Below are 11,669 nucleotides of genomic sequence, written 5' to 3' on the forward strand. Positions count from 1 at the left end.
AAGAGGGTGGCAAAACTTGATTTCATGAGGTGTCGAATACCTACTTTTTGGTGATTTTTTTCCTCTAGACCTTAGGCAGATTAATAATTTGCATTTCTGTGTTAATGTCAAGTTGTTAGCATTTTTCATTTTTAGCATTTCTTAATGTTCTGATATTTTTCTTTCCTTCTATGTCACATTTAAGTTTTCACAGTCATACTGTTTTCCTGTTAGAATGGCCATGAATAAACAAATGGATTCCCCCATTTTGCATATAGGATTTCTTTTCTTTTCCTGTTTTTTCTTCTCTCCTTTCCTCTTTCCTTTTCCTTCGTTAACGCAAAAGAATAACTACAGATCCTTGTGCTGTGGTATAGAAGTCACTAGTGATACAAAGAATTACATTTACATCTGTAATGCAAATTTCCATTATACTCTCGGGCTTTTGGGAACAGGTAACAAATAACATTTTCATATGGAAAGATTTAGCATGAAGCTAATATAACTTAAACTTCAGGAACCTTCACTTGCAAGGACTCCTTTAAAGGCACAGCATGTAATTTTGTATTTGTAATCTCATCTTATTTTTTAAAGCAGCTGCCTGAAAGATATGAGTTTTGAGAGGAACAAAATTTGGTTTAGCTTTTGTTTTTCACCATCAACAGAAATGAGCCTTTAGTCTATAGTCCCAGGCACAAAACAACATTTTTAGTCCGAAAGGACTCTTCTACTCCCACTGTTCTTAAAGATATTTCCCTGGTTTTCTTTAGCTGAAATGTGTTATCTTTGTTTTACAACATTGTAATATGCTAATTTTGAAGTTACTATCTTTGTGCAAGGTAATAAGTGAGTGAAAAACTCAAATGCTAACGTCTGCTGTGGCATTTCGATTTTAAACCAAATGTGTGTATAATATTCTCTTTGGTAAGTGAATTAACATTTTCACATAACCATGAAAGATAAAATTTTAATAATCTCCCTTGGAGTTGTCCCTTTGAAGTCATGTGCAAAATCTTAAGTTAGAATTCTAATAGAACACCATTCCTTCTTTAAGATTTTTGAGGCTTTCAAAGGCAGAGAATGGCTACCATGTCCTCTGTCTGTTTAACTGGCGTTACAGTCAGTTACAGAGGCAAAAATCTATTTATGTCAAGTAGATTGAAGGCTACCAAGGAATGCATCAAATTCCAGGGCACCAAAGCCTGTTGATCGCTGCTTGGCACTGCCATATGGAATTCCACTGTACTATGTACATTTTTCATTACCCAAAAAACATTCTTTTTCTACGATGCCTTTTAATCACCTGTTAACCCTTTTACACTATCTCTTGAAAGAACAAAATTTTAACTATTACATGCGAATGTCCTAATGCAAAGTATTTGATTTATCACATTACCATCATCAGTGTCAATTTAAGTGAGTCTGCCTTGGCGCTAAGTAAAGAAATGCTATGGTGGAATATTTTGGGACATTTTCCCATTTAAGGTACTCCCGCTAAGTGAATTTTAAAGGTAGCTTTAGGGGAGAACTCCTTGCCATATAAAAAGGCAGATATCTTCATCTTCAAAACAGTTTAATGATTGCATATACATATCTCAATTATCCTCTCTTTTTCTCTCTTACTCACCTATAAAAAATGTCAGTAAGTCTTAATTTTAAAAATACACATTCATTGGAAAAAAATCTTAGAAAATATGAAAGAGTGGGAAAAAAAAGCTGTAATCATACTGACCAAAGATCATCTTTCTTTCTTTTTTTCTTTCTTGGTGCACTTTCATATGCATATATTCATGAATTTTTGTGTCTTACATATATAAAAAACATATATAAGATTACATGATACACAGATTTTTTAAAATGTATCCCAGGATATACCACGATAAATTTTTATTCACTATTTATTCATTTAATGTGTTTATTAAAAAATATTAACAGCTATTATTATTATTACTTGTCATGTATACTTTCAGGCCTGGGGGATAAAGCAGTGATCAAAACAGAGAAAGCCACTGCTCTCGTGAAGCTCACATTCAGGTGGTGTGAGATAGATACACAACGAAACAATAAATAAATATACAACTTCATAATGTCAGAGCCAGGAATAAAATATGGCAGGGTAATTAAATAGAGACTTAGGGTGAGGCCAGGACAACAGGGGATGCGTGAGGCAATCCTGAAGGAAGTGAGGCATTCAGCCATGAAAGTATTGGGGGGTGAGGGGGAAAGAAGAACAATTCAGAGGGAACAATGACAAGGTCCTGGGAAGACCTTCTCCAAAGTTCTGTGTTTAGGCAGCAGCCAGGAGGCCTAAGTTGCTGGAGGAAATGAGAGGGTGATAGGAAACAAGGCAGGAAGTGAGAGGGGCAGATTGGAAGCCATTGCAGAGCCCTGAGCAGATAAATAACATGGTCATGATCATACTTTAGTTTAGAAGATCCCTCTGGTTCCTTGGAGGCAAGACTACGTGAAGGGAAGAGTGGGTGCAGAACAGACTGTTTAATTATTCAAGGCACAAGAGGAGAATGGCTCCAGCTGGGTAAGAGCTGTAGAAGGGTGAGAGGTGTCACAGTTCTTAGAGCTCTAGGCAATAGCCAACAGGATTTGCCTAAAGACAGGGAGGAATAAGCAATGAATACAAGATTTTCTGCTTAAATAATTGGTTATATGGATTTGTCCTATTCTGAGACAGGGAGAGCTACAGGCTTAGCAGGTCTAAACAGAGAAACAAGAGTTTATTTCAGGGTGTGTTAACTTTCAGAACCTATCAGGTATGTAAAAAAGAGAGGAAACATTGTTAAGTGAGAGGAGACTTGAGGGGAGATGCCTAGACTAGAAACATAAATCAGGTAGTCTCTAGCATACAGATGGTGTGCAAAGTCACAGGGCTGAAGGAGGCTACCTAGAGACTGAGTGTAAATCTGGCCTGAGCAGAGCCGCACTCCAGCATGGAGACTATCATTTGATGTTTATGTCTCTGTTTAGCTACAGTGGTAATTGCCAGACTTTCATAAAACAAAACAAAACAAAACAAAAACCAACTTCCCTCTTTCTAACTTTCTAACCTTGAATCATCTCCCATCCATCTGTAATTCAACAAATTTTTTCTTCAGGAAAACTAAACCGAGATTTTTTTATAGCTGAGAAAATCTTTTGGTTGCCTTTGCAAATAAATGAATATTTGGTTGAATTTGTAATATCACCACTTAAATATGTTTTTCTAACTCCATAGCATTCTCTACAGAATGACATTCTAAGGACAACTGGAATTTTGTTTCCATGCAGGTAATCTGTATCTTGTGTTTGGATGCTTGCAAGATACATATATGCATACATACATACATACATATAAATCATAGGCTGAGTAATGACCTGCCCCAAAAAAGACATCCCCTTCCTAATCCCTAGAACTTACAAATGTTGCCTTATGTTGCGTGAATGTATTTTGCAAAAATGATGAAGTTGAAGATCTTGAGAGGGAGAGAGAGTGGATAATAAATAAATAAATAAATACAATCTTGGGGAAAAAAAGGAGAAGAAAAGGAGAAGAAGGCAGTGTGGTCACAGAGGCAGAGACTGGAGTGATTCAGCCACAAACCAAAAAATGCCACCACCACCACAGGCTAGAAGAGACAAAGAATGAGTTCTTCCCTGGAGCCTATGGAGGGAAGGTGGCCTCGCTGTCACTTGGTTTTGACACAGTCAAACTGATCTCAAATTTCCTGTTTCTTGAACTGCAAGAGAATACATTTCCATCATTTAAGCCATCAAATCAGCGTTAACAGATCACAGCAGCCATAGGAAACAAATCCATATACATAGAATTTCACCACGGTGTATCTAAATACTATTTACCTAACATAATTTCCCCTAGGTTTTCAAAGGTATTGTCAGTCTGCTAGTTGAAATCTATCTTGACCTGGTGGAAGTTTTCAGACACACGTCCTTGGGATTTGTACTCTGCACTCTGCCCTCCCCTCCGTAGCACGTTACGTGTGAGTCTGAGCATCTGATCCGCCCCATGCAGACTCACTTTCATTTTTCTTGATTCCTCTCCTCAGAAATACTCTAATTTGGGACATTTTTCTCTCCAGGGTTTGTTCCTTCTCCCAGGTTTGTCTTCTATAGCCGATCCATTATTTTTATTACCACCGTTATTTTCATTCAATTTTATAACTTTTGTTTTGCATCCCATATAGTTTTTCTTCACCTTTTTCTTTCTTTGTGATACATTGTTGTAATTTCATAAATGCAAAAAATCCCTATAGTCTTTTAAAACCAGATTCTTTTATATTCATAAATATTCTAAAATTTCTTATTTCTTTACTAACAGAATTTCAAAAGCCCGCTATTTTTGGATATAGACATTTTTAGATGAATTATTTTTCCATTAGTCTATATACCAACACAGTATTATGTGATATAAATGTTGAGATAAATTTTGGCAGAAATAGGTAGGTATTCCTACTTTAACCCTTCAGACACAGACAAAGGAAAAGGAGTCAAATTATATTCAATATAATATCTGACATCTGGTAGGGCCTAAGAAGAAATTCTAGTGGAGGGACCTGCTGCAGAAGGGATATTTAGACGGATTCCAGAGAGTTTCTTCTCCAAGATAGATGTGGTAGAAAATTGCCTTAGTAATGTCCCATTCCAATTGATTTTTCATTTTACTTGTTTGTTTTATTTCCGTTATTTTGGCCTTCCATGGCTTGGGATGCCAGAGTTCTGTATACTCTTTGCCTGGCTCAGTTTTCAGGATTTGAAATAGGACTGGTTTAAATAATAGAGTCCAAATGCTGCTGACTTAGAGAGTCAAGATTTTAAAAATCCTGAAAATGCAAAGTACAGGTTGGAATTTCCAGCAGAATTTCCTATGCTGGAAAAAGAAGAGAAAGGACACATCCTCAAAAACTATAAGGAGATCAGTGTGTCAAAACCTTTCATCAGAATCTCAAGGAGGCATATAGCCCGAGAAAAGTAAGTAACCTGGATATAGTGAATCAGCTGGTGATCACAACATTCATATTAATTGTTCTGCTACAAAAATGAGTATCAACACCATCAGATAAGAGTATAAAATCATTTTTACTGAATCACAACACTGCAGTTTTCGGTTTGAGTAGCACTCCTACTAATGATTTTCTTTCTTTGCGATAGGCTCCACTAGGGTGTCTTTTTCAATTAGGAGTCAAGAGGCTTGGTGCTGCTAACCTCGAGTTGGAATAAATCAGCTCTTTTTGCCCAGACATATTAAATTCATCCCATGCTTCTTCCTTTCAATGTTTTAAGCTAGCCTTTGTTGATAAAGGCCAAGATGAACACGGGGACCATTAAGCCAAGAGATTTTAAATGCCATCATTAAATATCAAAATTTATTTTGAATATAATAATTTATTTCAGGGATAAACTGAGGAAATATTGCTCTAATATAATTTTTTTCCTAAGAAAAACTCCTGCCTCACATAAAATTTCTGCAAATTATTGGTCCCCGAACTGAACTCACTGAAATTAAGAAACCGGCACAGCATTTACAGGAAACTGCTAGGATAAGAGGGAAGAAAGTGGAAAAATGAAGAAAAAGCACTAGGGAATAAAAAGATTTCATGGAGCAAATATAAATTGATGAACTATATTGCCAATAAATTTAAAAATCTTAATAATGAAGCAAGAAATGACATAATTTACAGTTCAAAGCAGAGATACAAGAATCCAGGACAAATGTGTAGATAACAGAGTAAGATAGCATATAAGTTAGCAAAGCACAGGAAAGAAGAGGAAAAAAATAAAATCTCAGGTAGAAAGCCCATATTAGAAGCAACACAGAAAAGAACTATCCCAGCCGAAAACACAAAGAAAACATGATAGGATTGAAAAGTAAGTGAAATAAAATAAAAGTAAATAGGAGTAAAAAAAAAAAAAAGACAAAGGTTAATAGGAAAATTTTATAAAGGACATCTGATATAATCAGCTTGCTAAGCCTGAGAATTGAAGTAAGAAAAAAAAGAAAATTAATGTAATTCAAGTAGAAGTTTGTTAAATACAACCTTTTGCGTGTAAATTGAGAAAGGACGCTATTTCTCAGGGGAAGAAAAAGAGTAGTACACATATCCTAGGAATTCTATAAGATTTTTAAAAAATTATTTATTAGATGGGAATCCCATGAAGCAATCAGAGGGGTAACTTTTTATGTGCGAATATCGAAAAATCTCCAAGATTTTTTTTTAAAGATTTTATTTGTTTATTTGAGAGAGAGAGACTGAGAACATGAGCATGAAGGGGAGAGGCAGAGGGGAGGGAGAAGCCGACTCCACGCTGAGCAGGAAGCCCCCTGCAGGGCTCGATCCCAGGACCCTGGATTAGCACCCAAGTCAGAGGCAGACGGCCAAATGGCTGAGCCACCCAGATGCCCCTCCAAGGTTTTTTTAATTGGAAGAAATCAAGGTGCACAATATCATAGATAAATTATGCTTTCTGTTCAAAGCCAATATGCATGGGATGTGTGCTTGAATGTACCTGAGGTTATCTCTGGAAGCACATCTAAGCAGGGTAACAGTGAGTGCCTCTGAGGCAGGAACTAGCCGGCTGTGAATTAATGCGGGACTGAGAATTCATTTGTACGTTCTATCTTTGAGTGCCTTTTATACCTTGCAGCATGTGCATATATTATTATCTACTCAAACTCAAAACAAATAACAACATGTACTTTTAAAAGGATAGCCAAGCCTGTTGTTTAATTATCGTCAGGGAAGAAAATGCGACCACAGTTAAATACCCATATCGCTGCTTTTGGCAGGCATTGTCCAGCAATATAACAGAAGATACTAAACAATCCCATCCGACCTGTTAATACCTTCAACTACTTAGTGTGTCATTTTGCTGCAGACTAATCCTGGAGGACCTATGAAGGCAGTACTATTCAAAATTTTACATTCGGCGAGAGATTTACTAAAGTTCCTCAATATCTACAAATAACCGGTAACAACCACCTTTAACATTTCCATGCCAGAATGGCTCTTCCATGATCTGTGGCACAGAACTCTAGAATCTCAACCAAGGTATTGATTCTTTTACACAGGAAAAAAAGAAAAAAGAACCCAATAAACTCCTTAAATAAAAATACAATTTATAGTTTTTAATTTCCATAATGGAATGTGTAAATAGGCACTTGCAGTTTCCTTCAATCAATATCAGAATGTATCTCCATCCGATGCAGCTGGAAGAAATACAGTGTTGGGAGGACCTGCCTGCCCCAGGCCAGGCCAATTCCCTGTTCTCTCACAAGATGAAGGAAAAGTAGCAGCAGCATTTTGGTGTCATAACCTTGCCCAGACAGAATTTCTTTGATATTCATGTTATGCATAGACACACCCTTCCTCCTGTTTCCAGTTGATAAGAAATAAGAGGAGGGTAGCAAAGGGAAAAAGTCAGAATATTCCCAGACAGGTTTTTTGTCAGACCATTAGGTCTTTTTTTTTTTTTTCCTTTTTAGAGAGACAGAGAGAGCAGAGGGAGAGGGAGAGAGACAATCTTAAGCAGACTTTGCACCTAGCGCAGAGCCTGACCTCACAACCCTGAGATCATGACCTGAGCTGAAGAGTCCGTTGCTTAACTGACTGAGCCACCCAGGCTCCCCATCAAGATAAAGCTACTTCTTCCTAGAATTTCCACCATACTGGCTGTAGCTGCTGAATAAAGCAAGTATGACTCTTACACATAAGATATAAATGAAGGGTAGCTTTTATGTGCGAATGTGGAATTTGTCAAAAAAACATAGTTGACATTTTTTTGTTACACAACTTCCTTGATTAAGAAAGCAGCACATTGTTTTACATCCTGTTGCAGTTTCTTTATTCCCATTTCCAACCACTGAGAGCGTTTTACTTAGAAGAGCACTGATAAGGGACATCTGGAGGATGACTTCGGTTGTGTGGTCAAAATGGTCCCCCAAGTCAGTGATACCTAAATCTGAGATGAAAATAGCAAGAATGGGGCTGTCATGAAAATATCCGAGAAAGAATATTCTAGGCTAGTGCAAAGACCCCAAGGCAAAAATAGGCTTATTGTGTTTGATGAAAAGATAGTGAGTTTAGAAAAGATAGCGTAAGTCACAGGAGATCAAATTGAACCACGTAGGGTTTCCTAACAACATTAGGACTTTGCATTTTATTCTAAATTCTTAGATGGAGAGCTATTAGGAGGGTAAGAAGCAGAATGACTGTGATTTGATTTAGATTTTAGAAGATCATTCTGTCGTGTGACAAACGGAGTCCCAGGAAAGGTAGTCCAAAGAGAAGCAGGGAGAGCAATATGGAGCCTGTTTTAATAGTCCAGACAGGAAATGACTGTGGCTCGAAAGTGAATAATAATGGTGAAGGTTCAGATAAGAAGATGGAACATGCTCTGAGAGTGAAATCAAAACGTTTTAATGTCTGACACGGGATGTGAAAGAACAGAAAGACCAGAATGGCTCTAAGATTTTGGTTAGGTTCACTCCGTGTACTGTGGTGCAGTGAGATGGGGCAGCACAGGAAATGGAACGAGTTTACTAGTAAAGTGTGTATTTCAAATGCTCTATTCTGGACATGCTTACAATTTGCCTGGCCTGTATTGAAGTAAACCCCATACCCCTTAGGATATATCAGTAGATCATGCCTGATCCAAGACTATCTGTCCAAACACCACATCTTTAATTATTCCCTACAAACGTACAGAAATCCCGTTTTCCAGAACAAACCTGCTCCACCATTTCCCTTTGTTTGAACTACCTACATCTGTATGGTTTCCCAACGAAGCGCGGCACACCCTGTGAGCCCTAAGTCTATGTCAGGCTCTTTCTATTACTTTCCTAGACCCACTTCAGGCACAACTGCTTCTCCCCCAGCAGTATTACTTCAGTTTAGTCACAGTTCTTAGTGAAAGGGGGCACACTGACATTCTCATCAACTCCACCACGAGTTCCTCAAGGGTAAGTCTATCTCCAATTCATGTTAAGATTCCTGGAAACCAGCCCAGTGCATAAATTCTCACTAAAGACAAATTTTCATATGCACTCATGCTGAAAAATGGCTCACAAGCACTATTTTCATACTCACCCACATAGATATAAATAGTCACTCTCTAGATACATCTTCAAGTTTGAAGGTCAAAGGTATGATTGGAAAATCAAAGGTTAAACTTGAAAATTAATAGCAAATACATGACTTTTATTAAAGGAAATCTCTTTTGAAGTGTATTTTTTTTTAATTTTTTTTTAAAGATTTTATTTATTTATTTGACAGACAGACAGTCAGCGAGAGAGGGAACACAGCAGGGGGGGAGTGGGAGAGGAAGAAGCAGGCTCCCAGCGGAGGAGCCCGATGTGGGACTCGATCCCAGAACGCCGGGATCACGCCCTGAGCCTAAGGCAGACGCTTAACGACTGCGCCACCCAGGTGCCCCTGAAGTGTATTTTTTAAATTTTTTGTAAAAATGTTTCATTTTGGATTGGGAACAAAAAATACTGTCTTCAAGTGTCACAGTTTCTACTCTTTTTTGGTAGCAAATATTGCATGAAGGAAGTCATTATTTCCACACTCAATTTGTATATTTGTAATTAAACCAAAATGGTTTCCTTGCAAGTTGTAGATAGGGGTCAAGAGTGATTCAGAGACGAAGAAGCCACGATAGCCATGAGTCTGGCTCAACCATAGGGCCCATTGCAGAGAAAGAAGAGTGCCAACCAAGCGCTCTCTCTTTGCTTCTTTTTACAACCGTGGGGGTCTGCCAAAAATTTGTAAATTGCTGGCCCGCAGGCAAAGCCAATCCAAGCACCTGTGTTAGAAAATGCGGCAATTGTGTAATTGTCATTACTGATCCATCTGTGAGACTGGTACTTGCCACATGTCAGTTGACTCACATAAGGTGAGTTGGAAGAGAAATTCCATTAGATAAGGAAGAAAGCAAAATTAATATATCGTTCGTTCTCTGTGAATGAAAAAAATATAACAAGCATTGATGGAAAATGAGAATTTCATAAATGATTTGAACAGATTAGTAACGGCTATTACATGACAAATGGGAAACCTTTAATTCATAAAGAAAAAAAACAATATTATATAATTTTAGGAATAAAGCCTTTCCTCTCTTTAATGACTCATTACACACAAATGGAGTCCTAGAGTCAAGAGTCCAGAATAGTGGTAAAAGAATGATGTCTTACCAAAGACTATAAAACACCAGGTGTTATATATCTTAGATTCTTAAATAATAAAATCTCATTTACTGAGGCTCAAAAAATCTAGACTTTGTAGTGTTAGAACTTGTCTAAACAAATGATAGGACTGCATTATCAATGAGAAAAGCATCATAAAAACGTCTATAATGTGAAAAATATTTGTGGGAAAATGCTGAAAACTTCTTTTGAGTACAAATGATTTTTGCGTGTTTTACTGTCAATATGCTGACCGTATACAAAAGGAGCATAGTAGAGATGATCGCTTACAGTTACTGAGCTTCCGACGCGTACTGCAGGAGCTGTACAAGCGTGTTTTATTACTTCTTTTAAAGCTGTTAAGGTCCAAGCAGTAAGGCTCAGAGAAGCTACCTATCTTAACCATTCAACAAAATGACCTGTTTAATATTTCTTAAAATGAGTTTTATTTCCTTTATGTTATTTTTGTGGCACTATTCATGGTGGTGCCTATTAGGCGGTACTTGATAAACATCTCAGTCCCTAAGCTATTGAGACAGTACAATCCAATAATATTGTATTATGAAATACATGTACAATATTGTACTAGCTGAGAAAATCAATAGAACATAAAATACCCATGGAATAGGTCAATGTGAAATCTGAAGGATAAAAACAAATATTTGTCATGATAAGGTGCAGGTGGGAAATGATAAATTTGGATTTTAAGAAGCCGGGTTTCTGGCCACATCTATTAAATGACAAATATAATGCATGTTTCCCATATATTTGCCTTAGTGTCTCCAACTTTTTAAAGGGCATTTATTAAAGCAAATTCTAGAAGAATGTACACAAAATATCTCTGAGTGGTGAGTACACAGACAATTTATATTTTCGGATTTTGCTCACATGTATTTCCGAAAGACATAATTATTCATTGTGGAATTAAAAACTTGAAAAGAATAATTAAGATGATCCACTGTAAACAGAAAGCCTGCTACACATTGAACTTAGAAACTTCAAAGGTAAGTGAGTTTAAAGCAAATGTAAAATACTATCATGGAAATAGTAGGAATAGAGATTCCTCTAGATTCTCAAATGCATAGAACTATTAGTCGAGAATGAATTTTTTATATTATGAGGTGCTGATTCACTGGATATTTTTTTTTCCAACATTTCATTGGGAAAATTTTTAAAATACAGAAAAGTTGAAAGAATTTCACAGTAAAAATTCATATATCCATGATGTCAGTGCTGAAATTAACATTTTACTGTATTTGCTTTATCACATACCTATTCATCCATATTCATCTACACATCCCTGTGACCATTGATTCATCTATCTTATTTCTTGATGCATTTCAAACAAAGTTATAGAATCAGTATATTGCCACAAAAACTTCAACATCCATATCATTAACTAGAGTTCAGTATTTGGTTTTCGTGCTTTTTTGTTGTTATTTTTAAGGTGAAATTGATTTACGATCAAATGCATAAATCCTTAGTGCTCTTTCAATGA

Source organism: Ursus arctos, unplaced genomic scaffold (assembly GCF_023065955.2).
Source record: "Ursus arctos isolate Adak ecotype North America unplaced genomic scaffold, UrsArc2.0 scaffold_20, whole genome shotgun sequence".
NCBI classification, from domain to species: Eukaryota; Metazoa; Chordata; class Mammalia; order Carnivora; family Ursidae; genus Ursus; species Ursus arctos.